The 15,167-nt window shown below is 34.2% G+C and overlaps 1 pseudogene; it reads left to right on the plus strand.

Moving 5' to 3' along the window:
• The first annotated feature begins 13,796 nt into the window (after positions 1–13,796).
• LOC123659336 lies at positions 13,797–13,915 on the plus strand (annotated as a pseudogene).
• The last annotated feature ends 1,252 nt before the right edge of the window (positions 13,916–15,167 follow it).

Consider the following 15,167-nt stretch of genomic DNA (forward strand, 5'->3'; position numbering starts at 1 on the left):
TTAAACTTTATCGATCAACATTTACTTATTCGGGACTTAGCGATTGTTACTTTGAAATTCTCGATATTTTGGTGACGTTGCAGACGCCATGGTCACGGCTGACCTTTTGTTAGGGATCCTAGATAGACAGCTACTTATGTACGTAAGAATTTTTAAAATTAGGGCATTAGTTCTGGACATAACATGCAAATAACGTTTATTGTGTATTAACAATAACGTGCTGTGTGGCTACGGCACTAAAGAATTTAGCTACCCCCTCTCTTCCCGTGGGTGTCGTAAGAGGCGACTAAGGGATAACAAGGTTCCACAACCACCTTGGAACTTAAGAAGCCGATCGATGGCGGGATAACCATCCAACTGCTGGCTTTGAAATACACAGGCCGAAGACGGGCAGCAGCGTCTTCGGTGCGACAAAGCCAGTACTGCGGTCACCAACCCGCCTGCCCAGCGTGGTGACTATGGGCAAAACACATGAGTTCACGTTATTTTTGGCGTAAACTTGTGGAGGCCTATGTCCAGCAGTGGACTGTATAGGCTGTAATGATGATGATGATGAACGTTTATTAGAAGATATGATGAGTCGTGACTACATCATAAATATTGCTACCGTTTTCTCATTAAAATAATACATGCAGATGGACGAAGTAAATCATTATTAGTATAATATTTCATAAAGTATTTATGAGGGTTGATCACGTACAATGTAAAGTAGGCGTTTATTTACATAACTTACTAGCTTTTATCTGCGGCTTCGCTCGCATTGAATTTTTTTAAATAAAAAGTATCCTATGCTACTTCTAATCACTTCCTCACTTCAGCCGAATACAGTCCACTGCTGCTTTTAACTGAGGTAGGGCACAGCAGGAATTTCCTGCTCAAAATACGGAGCAGCCCGACTGGGGTAGTACCTCGACCTTACAGAAGATCACAGCAAAATAATACTGTTTTCAAGCAGTATTGTGTTCCTGTTGGTGAGTAAGGTGACCAGAGCTCCTGGGGGGATTGGGGATTGGGTCGGCAACGCGCTTGCGATGCTTCTGGTGTTGCAGGTGTCTATATTGTTTGCCGACCTAGTGACATAAAAAAAAAAAAAGTCCTAATATTATTATTAAATGTTAATTTCTTTATGATTATTTTATCTAATTATAATTTTTGTCGCCACACAAAAAGAACAAATAAAACAACTACACAGGAAACCCTGAAGCCTTATAAAATTATTGTATAAATAATTTTAATGATTATTAATTTATATCATAATAACGTAAACGTAAAACGACATCTCTGACACACAAACACACATTTATTTTTAGCTCGTGATGTGATTATATGCAAATTTTCGTAAAATCTTTATTGTTGGCTGAGATAACAGACAGAAGGACGCTGTGAATTTATTGCTTCTTAAAAATTAAATTAAAATAATTTGTTCTGTAGAGTAATAATTTTTTAATTGCATTGTTTTCATTCAAATCATAATTGATATGTGCTGTAATAATTTCCCACTCAACAAATCTGCTGCTTGAATCTTCCATCGTTTTTTATCGGCCTTTAGCTCTTAGGACAGTGTTTCAATTCCAGAAGTAATTTGAATATCGGCTGCTAATTATTTTTCATTTAAAGACATTTTTTAATTGATTCTGCAGCCCTTCGTCTTGGTATTCTACTTTTTTTCTTCTTGCTGCTCAAGGGTTGTTTGATTCCAGCCCCAAGCCTAGGTGATATATACGTAAATTTATATATATGTATTTTTGTTACGAATAAAAGTTTAGATATATAATTCGGCTCTTATCTATAACAAAAGTATATAAAGCCGACTGTTACATAAATCACAGTAAATAACCAACTGTCCTTTTCCTTAGGAACTGTTGTCTATAAAATACATTTAAAAACATTATTTTTTACAAATATAGTTCTATCGATAGCTTCATAATGGCGTCAAAACATTTTTTTACCCCTACTCACTGGACGTTGAAGACACATTCACAAAACGTCTGTTTCATCGTCTAAATAAATCCTTTAATCCGCAACCGAGCACGCTGGATTAAGTCCTGTATCCTTCCACTTAGAAGAACAGCCTTAAATAGCCTCCCTAAGCTATAAGACTATTTCCAGTATCTGGAAACTTAACAAAAAAAGAACAAAAATAATAAAAAAAGAGTTTCCCGTTGAAATTATCCAGCAATAACTAATGTTCTATTTATTTAAGCAGGTTAAATTATTGATATTTATTTTTTTTTAATATAAAAAAAAAATATCTATAATACTTTGGTATTGTGTGACTATAAAGGTGTGAATTTTTCCGAACGTCATAGGCCCGTCGACATTGCTGTTAAATTGAACATAAATTAAATATATAATTTTCTCTATTCAACAGTAGGTAGTTTCCTTAGTACTTGCATATTTCTGTAGTAAACATTTTTACTTTTTACTACTATAATCACGGTAAAAGAAATTACTTGTTATTGTTGTTTTTGTTATAAGAACTGTATACATAATGATAATAACCGGTTCACACCCGATAGCCTAGTAGTAACATCTGTTTGGCCCTTAATAAATATTTGTCATGAACGGGGATCGAATTCGCGAACGCTAGCGCGTACACCAGTTGCTATAAGTAAGCCAAGCCATCGTCTAAAAATTAGTAGCTAGAATATATGATAGTTTTTATAATTTTTTAACGGAATCCTGAAAATTATGCACCTGATGTATCCGAGTCTTACAATCTCACGTAGCCATGATCTCATCTGTTTGGACAGATACCGTGAAGGTCGCTATGACTTAATGTTTTCGTTTTCATTCTCCCGTTCCGTTCGTGTAATGCGGATAATTTATACAATTTTTGTTAGTGGGTAGTTGTTTATTTCGACCCCGCATCGGTAAAGTTTTGGTCTGTCGTTATTTTTACAATTATTGATTTTATTGGATAAACATTTGAAATTAGAAATATATGTTGAAATACTGTATTTTGTTTTACCAAAAATTAAACTCAAATAGTTTCTGTTGCTAAGGGAATGGAAAATCAATGAGAAGGTACGGAAGATAGGTGAAGAAGTTTATTGTTTTACAGTTCTTTGCCACGTTGTATCATTAACAGCTATAATGGGTACTGTGTGCTACTTTTGTATTAGAGTTAGGTTATATATCATGCTAGCATACCTTTAATTAGGCTTTGTAACAAGAGCAACTATTTACTTAAAAAGTAGCAAGTCATACTTCCGTTTTTATTACTACATTGGTTCGCTTATTAATTACTCTTACGCTTCAGCCTGTAATATCCCACTACTGGGCATAGGCCTCTTTCCCCATGTTCAGTAGGATCAGAGCTTAATCCACCCCGCTGCTCCAATGCGGGTTGACGGATATATTCCCTACTATGAGTAACGATCTCTATCAGATACACCTGGACCGACACACAACACCAACACACAACAACCGGGACCGACGGCTTAACGCGCTCTCCAAGGCACGGTATAAATTAATTTCTTTGAATTATTTCTTCCAATAGTATTGAAATAATACGGATGATTTGGCTGATTTAGATTTGTCTGTCCGATCGAGATTACAAACGTAATTTATTTTTTGAGGCCGCTATAGATTTATCTGTATTTTTTGTGGACAAAATTAATAGATATTGTGTTATTTCCAAAGAGATCCGATATATATTCATGTTTATTATCCTACATTTTCAAAGTTGGTTAAAAGTCTAGACTTCAATAGACTTTTTAGGTCAAGTAGACGGACCAAAGATTTTACCTAATTAAAATGGAATTGAATGTCATTATGAGCGTATGGCGGGACCTTGAGACTGCGCTTAAAATTTGTGATTCTTCACGTTTTGGTGTGGTGTGAGACAAGAGATAATTGATTTTTTTTTACGTACTACGATTACATATTTTTATTGTAAAAATAAGTTTTTTTTTTAAATAATTGTATAATTATGAATTCTGTTATAATATTAAGTCGCAAACCTTCGTAACGGCTTGACTGATTTCTATAATTGATTTGTGTGTATATTATGTTGGTATTAGAATACCTTTTGAAGTATATTCTATACCCCTAGGTGGTTAGATTTTCCGTATTGAGCAATTATTCTTTAAATTATAGCATTGACATCATTAGACGATACCTTTGACACCTATCCCATTGTCGTGAATTACAAAATAATAATTTATTGTCAGACTCCCCCTTTCGCCTTTTTTAATACTCATAGGCTGCCTGTATCAACGACTTGTTTTAGCTCGCTGCGCTTATAGAATCAAATCCTTAATCGCTCATCGCTTATAACTTTTGTGATGAATGGATTACAACACATGACGCAAACGAAGATTTTTACATACTTTACGACTTGACACAAATTTATGTTTTCTGCGAAAAGTTCGCAATTGATGTACTGTTATTCGCAGTTCTAATGTGATTTGTTTTCGTATTTTTATAGATAGAACTTCTGTTAATAATAATATGCAAAATACAAAGTTATGTATTGCAAAACTAAAAGAGTTGTGAAAGGTTTTCAGTACTTTTTTTTTCGATATAATTGAGGTAGGTTATGCAGGTCACAGCAGGTAACACCTTGTTTAAATTGGAGCAACTAATTGGGTTAGAAATAAAACCTTATAGAAAGTCAGAGATAATATTTAAAAAATATAAATATTAATATAAAAATAATACTGCTCTCAAGTAGAAATGTATTTCTGTGGTAAGTGAGCTAACCAGAGCTCTTGGAGAAAATCGTGGAAAGTTCCGACGACGCGACGCGCTTGTGGTGAAAAAGGTAGTTAGAGTTCTTGGGGCAGATTGGCGGAGGGATTGACAATGCGCTTGTGATAATTGACAATGTAATAACCAAACCGTTGATAGTTTGTTGCTATTAAATTGTATAGATAACAAACTAGTTAGTAGATACTGGTGGTAGGTTTTGATAACCTACCTCAGATTTTGCTTACTTTAGATAACATTTTGACAATATGACATATATGTCATAAATTTATCTTTTTAAATCAATACTAAATGTAAACAGATAATTGAATCTTATTTTTGAATTTCTTATTTATCTTAAATTATTCAAACACCATCAGACCCATTAATCAGAGATGAAAATTTTAACGTTCACAATTCGAAATGGCTGTAGATGATGACCCAATATTGATTAGGGTTATCCAATACACGTTCCATTACCGCTATTAATGGCAAGTATAATGGTCATTTTATGATCCCGTGTGCCCCGAATTGCCCATCGGGACTATTTTATGGGGCACTCGGTCCCATGACCCGGGTGATACGAAATTCCCCGTCTGCGACTTTATTCGTCGGCCCATTATGTAGGATTTATTTCGCGCTGATTATGCGCTGATATTTGAGCTTTTCAGTTGGAGATTGGACTTATTTTAATTTGCGAATGCTTGTTATCGAGATTTAGGATTTTGATGACATTGCTTTAAAATATAAAAATGGTTAGGGCTCTAAGCTCCCTCTAAGCTCTTAGGCTTTTAATGAATAATATTTTTTTTCCAGTTTAAATAAATAGATTTTTACTACTTATCTACTAAGTTATTTTTTTTTTCAAATAATTAAATCAAAAGGCTTATCATTTCTTTTTAACCGACTTCAAAAAAAGAGGAGGTTACTCAATTTGACCGTATATTACTATTTTTTTATGTTTGTTAGGAGATAACTTCGTCGTTTATGAACCGATTTTGATAATACTTTTTTGTTGGAAAAGAGATATCCCAAGTGTGGTACCATGATAAAGAAACCAGGATCTGATGATGGAAACCTAGAAAAATCGAGGGGAACCCTCGAAAATCGTAGTGACGACTAGTGCATTTGTTAATTTGTTTCGTCTACTTACGTTGTATTACTTGTCGATGTAATTGAAGTCGGTTTTCTTTCGTTTGCTAGAAAATACAATTAATAATTTGAGACTGGCCTTAGCGAAGTAGTCAAAAAACTATCTGCTGCAATAGCGTTTGTATTTCTTTTTGTATATCTTTTACGAGAGTTAATCATGATAAGGACACATTTGTCTGTGTTATGTGTGTTTTAGGACCCACATCACAGAATTTTGTATTCCATGGGGTTATGAAGTATAAATACTTTAATTACTTTTCTACAAAAGGCTACAATAAGCATAGATAAAATCAGTAAAACTAGTATAAATAAGAAAATAGATATAACAAAGGATGTAAGAAACGAGAGAATCTAAAGACCGTCTCGAATCGATTCGTTTCCGGCGACAGGCGCCATTTTAGCCATAACTATTGTAACATGTAGCGACTTGCCTTAACTTGTTATATAATACTGCGGAGTTTTTATCGATATCTTTTACGACTTACACGGTATCGCGTAAAATCTTGATACTTTAGAAATATAATTTATTGTTACTGTTAGGATTCTATGTGACGTAGTTTGATGTTTATTGGCCTGTAGACATTCTCAATTGATATATTTTTAAATAAATAAATAGGTTCAGGAGGAACTTCTGAATTCAGCGGCTTCCCGCTGACTTCTTCAGGTTGTCAGTCCACTTGATTGAAGGGTGCCCTGTGCTCCTTTTACCGAGACGTGATCGCCATCCGAAGACCTTTCTTCCCCATCGGTTGTTTTTATATACTGTGACAAATCCGTACATAATTTATAAATAAACTGTTTTCTAAATTCGTATAATTACTTTTAACTTACGATAGCTTTTGGAATGTTTCTGCCAATCAAGTTAGAACTGAACTTGTTTTAAATATAAATTATTCAGTAATTAGCAATTTGAATTATGTTTCTAACAGTAAATGTGGCAAAGAAACTGTTTGATGTCATTTGAACTTCCATATAAAGAGTTTTTCTTATAAAATCGTACATATAGACAAAAATAATACGTATTACCTCAAACAATTTTATTACTATCTATTATTGATCGACAGACTGTCAGAAAACGTATTCTTAATGTTCCATTCATTGAGTAAAGAAACCTAACAACACAAACCTAATTCCAATTATGTTAATTTAATAATTGTTTTAATTGAATACGGGTGTAGTGATGTCAACGCAACCGCTCGCAAACAAGTAACATTTGACATTTCGTTGACAAGTAAATTAATATAACGTCACCACAACTGTGAAGTGTTTGTTTAATATAATTTGAATTAATAATTATACCCCGTATTTTAGTAATATAATAAAAATCAAGTAATAAAAATCAGTAACATCAAGTTCAAGATTACATTATTGATTAAGATGTGCAGGTTTGGTTTTTGAAGGAAAACTTCTTTATACACGCTTAGCTTGGAGAGTGAGCTGTTGAATTGGTAACGTGAGCGTTACGAAAAGTGTGATTGATCGAGGCGAACGGAAGTTGAGAGGGAGATGTAAGTTAGTGAAGATAGAAAGAGAGTTACGTTTTGTAAGTTTACTTCAGTCGTGTGATCTGAAGCACACACATATATTTTTTTAAATTTGTTTACAACAAAGAAAACAACTACAATTTATATAGAAAAAGACGAATAAAAAAGAAAATTTTAAATTTGACCCCATTAATTAACTTTATTTTCATCAGTCTCTTTACAAGAATACATAAATATACATAAGGATCATTCACGTAGTAAATATTCAATATGGCAATATTATGACGTAAAAATTGTTAGTAATAAGGTTCCAGTAGGTTTTCAACTTTTTAATATATTACCATAAACTCATAATCTACATTCGAACTTCAAAGTATCCTCGTACCTTGAATCGGATAGCCTAGTCGAATTATCGATAATCGAATGGTTCCATCACTAGTTGCTATTCCAACCTCCCAGTCGGCTATAATTACTCAATTGAAAGCAGATGCAGTCGAGTTTTTTCCATTAATGACTCAATCGCCATAATTGAACATTTATAAGAAAAACTTCAATTAATGATATCATTAACGTATCATGCTATTCCTATTTTTAGTCATTTTATTGGTTAGAAAACAAGGATCAAAGACGCCTAGGCCTCGGTTACCGAATATCATTTTTCGCTTAGGCCCTGTTGCATCAGTTGTAGATAACGCTATTAGTTGTAAATAACGCTTGATTTGACGTAATGTAGTTACGATACGAGTTTTACGTAATAGAGCGTAATGTTTTATAGCCTAAGCTTTCTTGATAATATGTAAAGTTGTGTCATGCACAAATATTAATTACAAATATTATTATATATATTTCTCATTTTCTCATACAAATAAATTTAAAAGTTGTACTGCAGTGTTCCTTTTTCATATTATGACTAGGTCGGCGAACAAGCGTACGGCTCACCTGATGGTAAGCGATTATCATAGCTTATGTCTGCAACACCAGAAGCATCGCAAGCGCGTTTCCGATCTTCTTCCCAATTCCCCTCAGGAGCTCTGGTCACCTTACTCACCAACAGGAACACAATACTGCTTGAAAACAGTATTATTAAGCTGTGATCTTATTTATTTATTAATACTTTATTGCACAATACATTAAATAATTGTACAAAAGGCTAAAAGCATTCCCAACTAGATCTTCTGTAAGGTTGAGGTGCTACCCCAGTCGGGCTGCTCCATATTTTGAGCATGAAACCTGCTGTGCCTACTTCAGCAAGTTAATGGTAGCAAGCGGTCGTTTTAAAGACAGACAACGCGCTGTATTACTTTGTGATTGCTTACAAATTACATTACATTCTGATATAGTCATTAGTGTATGAGGCATAAGGTCCGTTCTTACGCAACATACGATCGTTTCTATTAAGATTTGTCAAATCATGTTCGAATTAGATACAAGGTCGCATGTTCAAAGGTGTCGATAGATTTTTTAACGATTTTTTAAAGAATGGCCTTTTAGTTCATGTTACGTTGGTAATATCAAGGATATAGAAATTTCACGTACCTGTTAGGTGACCTTAAAATTTTAATATCACACCACACGGTCGTCAACCCGCCTGCCCAGCGTGGTGACTATGGGCAAAACACACGAGTCCACACCAAAAATGGCGTGAACTTGAGGCCTATGTCCAGCAGTGGACTGTGATCGGGTGAAATGATGATGATGATGAACATTTTAATTTAGCATTTTAACAGTAAAAAGAATACTCCTTCCCTATTAATTTCAGTGTTTAGAAACACTGTCTTTATTAACCGACTTCGAAAACCGAGGAGGTTATTTTTAATTTGGTGCTTTTATGTGATCCCATTTAAAGTTAATCTAGATCTGAGAATTACTTCTTGAATTTTCTCTGATAACGCGTATTTACTTGACTATTTTTTCGTCGATCTACGTTGTACTGGTCGATATAATTGAAGTCGGTTTTTTTCTCGTTCGCGAAAAACATTATTTTAAATACCTTATATTAATATTTTTTTTATGAAATAAGTATTATTTTAAGTTATTAATGTAACTTTAATTTTTTATATATATTCTTTATTGCACTTTAAAAAAAACATAATTACAAGTCATTTTCACAAAGGATGTTGGCAAGGGTGAACTTATCTCTGTAAGAGATCTCTACCAGTCTATCCATGGTGGTGAGAAATGATGTTACCGCGGGACTCATAAGCGCAAGAATGATAAAGTGAAAAAAAAACTTCTAGTATCAAATGAAAAATTTAATTCTGAATTATTGTTTGATTGAATACTATGTAAAGTTATTTCAGCGCTTGTCTTACGGCCGTTTTCAATAATCTATCTACCTCTAGTGTTGCCCACTAAAGGTTTTTCACACAATTTGCACGGAGCTTTCGTCAAAATTCCATCTCTAGTAAGCAAGTTCAGAGACAAATACAAGCTAAAACAAGTATATTGTATCACAGCAAAATAATACTGTTTTCAAGCAGTATTGTGTTCCTGTTGGTGAGTAAGGTGACCAGAGCTCCTGGGGGGATTGGGGATTGGGTCGGCAACGTGCTTGCGATGCTTCTGGTGTTGCAGGTGTCTATAAGCTACGGTAATCGCTTACCATCAGGTGAGCCGTAGGTACGCTTGTTTGCCGACCTAGTGAAATAAAAAAAAATACTAGGTCAATTTCGACATCGTTTTCATATTTATGTTTCTTTATTTACATTCATATCAGTCTTGCAAGAAGGTTAAATAAAGTAGACCTAGGTATAGTCTAGTCACTAGAATAAACAATAGCGTCTAGTGTTCTACTGTTAACACTCTAATGTCGAAAACCTATTGACCCAAATTGTGCTTTCACACATCAAAAAACAGTATGTCATAATTGATCGCTGTCGTGAGTTTTGGTAGTTTACGAATGTCTAAATTTTTAATTTTGAAACGTGTTATGTTTTGTTATAAATAATTGAATAAGACATGTATTGTTAATTCATTATTATTAATAAAAAAAGTGTGTGTGTAATGTACGCACGTAAGATGTTATACTTCATCAACTTCTTTGTTCACAAGCTAACTTTAAGTACGCGCGCATCGTAAAAATTTACGCTCATAATTTTTCCCAAAAGAAGTATAACTTCAAAACTAATTACTAGCAACTGTCTATATATTTAGTACTTAAGCTATAATATATATGTATGATGCTTGAAATAAATATCAAGTTATGAATTATCAGTAACACCCATTCATAATGTAATATTATATAACAATTAGGAACAAAACCTAACACGGCAACAACGTAATTGTTAAACAAGAAAATGATTTAAAATTCACCAGACGAAATGTTAGCGCTGACTCAATCGTGACTCATAAAGGGACCAGTATCCTCGACCTCCCCTGCCCCTCCCGTAACTACATTTTACATTACATTGCACGTGTAATGAATCGCCTGACAGGGCTCCACGTTGATTGGACGAGTCTCACGCAAGTCTCGCCGTGACCTCAGCTGGTGCGAATGTCACGTTGTTTTGTTAAAAAGTTTGTCCTATTTATGTCAAATCGTTCGTGTTAACACGTATGTTATTAATAGAACTGGTATTTATAGGTCATATAACAATTAATAGGAATAAATGATAAACGCCGTAACCTTGCCGGCCGGTCGTAGACGAGATGAAATCAAATCAATAATTATGGTTAAAAGTGAGGCTACCACCGATTCAGAATGCAGATTGCTGCAGAGAAGAATCGTCAGAAATATCGTAGTTTCTGTAAAAAAATGCATCTAATATATAAAATTCTCGTGTCATGTCGCGGTGTTTGTAGTTAGACTCCTCCGAAACGGCATGACCGATTCCCATGAAGTTTTGTGTGTATATTGGGTAGACCTGAGAATCGAACAACATATATTTCCCATCCCCCTAAATGTTAAGGGTAGTCCACCCCTAATTTTTTTAATTTTTTCCCCAAATTGGTTTTTACCAACCCCTATTGCTGTGTGCCCCCCTGTGCTGTGTGGCTACGGCACTAAAGAATTTAGTCACCCCCTCTCTTCCCGTGGGTGTCGTAAGAGGCGACTAAGGGATAACAAAGTTTCACAACCACCTTGGAACTTAAGAAGCCGACCGATGGCGGGATAACCATCCAACTGCTGGCTTTGAAATACACAGGCCGAAGACGGGCAGCAGCGTCTTCGGTGCGACAAAGCCAGTACTGCGGTCACCAACCCGCCTGCCCAGCGTGGTGACTATGGGCAAAACACACGAGTTCACGTTATTTTTGGCGTCAACTTGTGAAGGCCTATGTCCAGCAGTGGACTGTATAGGCTGTAATGATGAACCCCTATTTTTAAATAGCGTTTAGAGGCAAGATAACGTTTGCTGAGTCAGCTAGTTTTAATATAAAATTGGTCATATCTTGCACGACTTATGCAAATATTTTTGTTTTTTTTTTAAATTAAAAACATGAATGATATCATGTAAGCTATGGCAGTTGGAGGGTGTAATCCAGTACATATAATTTAATTAGATAATTATTAATTTTTAAATAATTTTCTGCAGATTTTTAAACAAACTATATTTGTATTTTTATATTTATTTTTTGATATGTTTGTTATTGTTTTGTTAATTTATTTCCTCTACATAAGAGTTAGCTGCTTTAGCCATTAGGCCACCTCTTGCACAACTCTTGTAAACATCTCAGGACAACTCTGTTGTTCATTTGCAATAATGAACACTTGTTCTTGACGTTATTGTTGTTGAACGGTACCTCCTAATGTGTTTTTATAAATTTTAAAAATATTGCTATTAGTAGGAGCGTCTGATTAATTTCCTTCGTGTTTCGACACGACAGTCGCAAAATTATCTGTGCTACATTTTAGACGTGACAACGTCTAATAAATCGATGAACGCCGGCTGTATGCACGAAAAAGGAGGACTCATTGTCCCGTTACGCTTATTGTACTCGATTGGCCTATGCGTCTGAGGAGATGTTTTGTTATGACGTTGTCTTTACAGACAACCAATTTTTTTTCAAATAGGTCAGTAACAATTTTCCTTAAGTAAATACTTCTTGCACTGTTTGCCTTGCTATACAAAGTATTTAGTCATGACCATGGGTTGACTGGAAGAAATCTCTTTCAGCGATAAGTCCACCTTTGCCATAAACATTATTATTATGTTGTTTCTACATGTATTTTATGAGTGCAATAAAGTATATAATATGCAAGCATACGGCTCACTTGATGGTGAGGGATTACCGTAGTCTATAAACGCCAGAAGCATCGCAAGTGTGTTGTCGACCCTACCCACGACCCTCCTCTGACCTCTGATCACCTTACTCACTACAGAAACACAACACTGCTTGAAAGCAATACTATTTAGCTGTGGTTATGGCAACGTCGGAAGCTATTCATCGAATGAATGGAAGAATTAATGGTAGCTTCTCATTATTATAATTATCGTCAAATAGCTATTTGGAAGTGCTTTTAGAAATTACTGTAGTAAAGTTATTATTGGTTTGCTTTATCAACCAAACACTGAACGCTTAGCATTAATCCATGTTTGGAAACGCACTGAAAGCGTTACCGAATTTCCTGAAACTGTTCTAGAAACTTTGAACGTTTTCGAATGGGGAAATTCCGATAAGCGCTTTCCGGTTAAACAACTTTGGGGAGAGCTTTTTGATTATTTCGTTCGTAGCGCGGTGTAAGTTTATAAAGAAGTTTTATGTTATTTAGAGTTAAAAATGAAGAAATCTAAAATCAATGTCAAATTGTTAAGGAAAAAGAAATCGGCTTTTTTATCTGAAATGTTATTTACTTCAATAAATATTTCAAATCTTTATTTTTAAAGATACCTATGTATGTTAGCTTGTAATATACACAATAAAGTATATTTCTTCTTTCTCTTCTTGTTCTTGAAAACGATATGTAGCATATGATGTAATAATTCTCACTTTTATTCTCGTATGCAACTGGTAATGTACAATTTGCACAATAATTTTGTTCAAACTCCCTTGATTTTAAATCAACAGACAAAAAAAGCAGGACATAAAAAAAACACGATATAAATTCTAAATTCGAATTCCAGTTCCTAACATGAAAACTGACGTAGTCGTAAAGCATTTCCGTTTTCGTATTTGCACGTCAAAGAGAAAATGTTCAAGGAATAGCGCATGCTTTCCACGAAAAATGAAAACGTCTATCTCCAGAATATTCCGCCACGTCGAATTTAGATTTTATTCACATGACTTGTTTTCAAATTTTCTATCGTTTGTCTTCTTACGACGTTGATTTCTTACTGTACCTAGTTCCTAAACTGAATTTATAATGATAGTTAATGAATTTTTGATTTAATAAATTTGTGATGTGACGATTAAAAAGTGTCTTTTTGTTAGCGTTATTTGTATGACGTCATTTTTGAAGTGCAATCTCTTTAGGCGCATGAGGGAATAGAATATTTACGAATCAAACGCGTCACGGTGTCACGAATTTTAAACGTCCATAGCGCGTTGAATACACCGGTTCATGTCCGATCCCCGAAATTAAGCAACGTCGGGTGCGGTCAGTACTTGGATGTGTGACCGCCTGGGAACACTGCGTGACGTTGGCTTTTTGTTTTTTTTTTTAAATAGTTTTTTTGAATATGCCAAAGAAGTTTCACTTCTGACATACTTTGTACGTACGCAATTTTTTTATTTATTTAAAAGCGTTTTTAAAAAACTATTAGAACGTATTTTTTTAGGACCGTGCGTATTTTTTTGGGATTTTTGCTTTTTCATTAATGAAATAAAACGATGATGGTGATGAAAGATAAGCTGAAATTAGATATTAAAATACATTTTTTTTTGTTTACAATACACCAATAAAAATAAAGTATACGAAATCAGTCAACTGCAACTACTATAACTACTATAACAATGTGATAATCCACCACTGCTACGGAAATGTCTAATCTTGTTAAGCAAAACAATAAAATAATCCGCCAACAAAACAGCCATTCGAGGAACAGCCATTTCAAATAACAACGAAACAGCGAAACAGCCATTTCAAATAAGAACGACAACAACTGACAAATTATTACCCTCAAAACTACCCAAGCACCTGCGTGTTTTCACAAATCACGCAGCACAAATTCGAGACTGCAGTAGACTAGGATCCAAATCAATAATATTTGTTTCGTTATACCAAAATTTAAATATTTAATTCACACTAATTTTCGTAAATAGATTTTTTCCGCCAATTTCGTTTCGCCATTTTTTTGTGAATAAAACGTTTTTTATAATTTTTTTTAAATGTTAATCTTATTCTGACAATATCGAACATAACAACAACAAAAAAAAATGCCCATTTTGGCGTAGTTGTCCGGAATGTATGTGGGCGCACATTTTTAAGATTCACTTTTGATATATACCTATGTAAGTACGACTAGTGCGGGTACTAAGAAATATAATTGTATTAAATTATTATGTTTAATGAAGGTAACTAGATTTATGCGAATTAGAATAATACCTATACCTATAATTTTTCTAATAAAGCCTAATAGACCCACTCACACCCACACATAAGGATGAAAGTAATGAAAGTAACGAACAACAACGATACGTAATGTCAATGTTTCACGATCGCAATACGAGTATTATCTCATTGACCTCACAATTATGGCAGCAATCATACCATTGAAACACGCCTTTTTGAATTTTATTAGCGCGTTCGCTTTAGGCAGTCATTGTCTTGATGATGTAAGATTTTGAATATTTTTAGACTTGTTTTCAATAGTTTCTGGACTAGATTTCCTTGTTTTGTTATTGTTCGTCCTTAATAATTTAAAAAGCTATTAAGTTATGTTGCGTTATCAAATTTTT

The sequence above is a fragment of the Melitaea cinxia genome, chromosome 13 (genome assembly GCF_905220565.1).
Source record: "Melitaea cinxia chromosome 13, ilMelCinx1.1, whole genome shotgun sequence".
In the NCBI taxonomy this organism is placed as follows: domain Eukaryota; kingdom Metazoa; phylum Arthropoda; class Insecta; order Lepidoptera; family Nymphalidae; genus Melitaea; species Melitaea cinxia.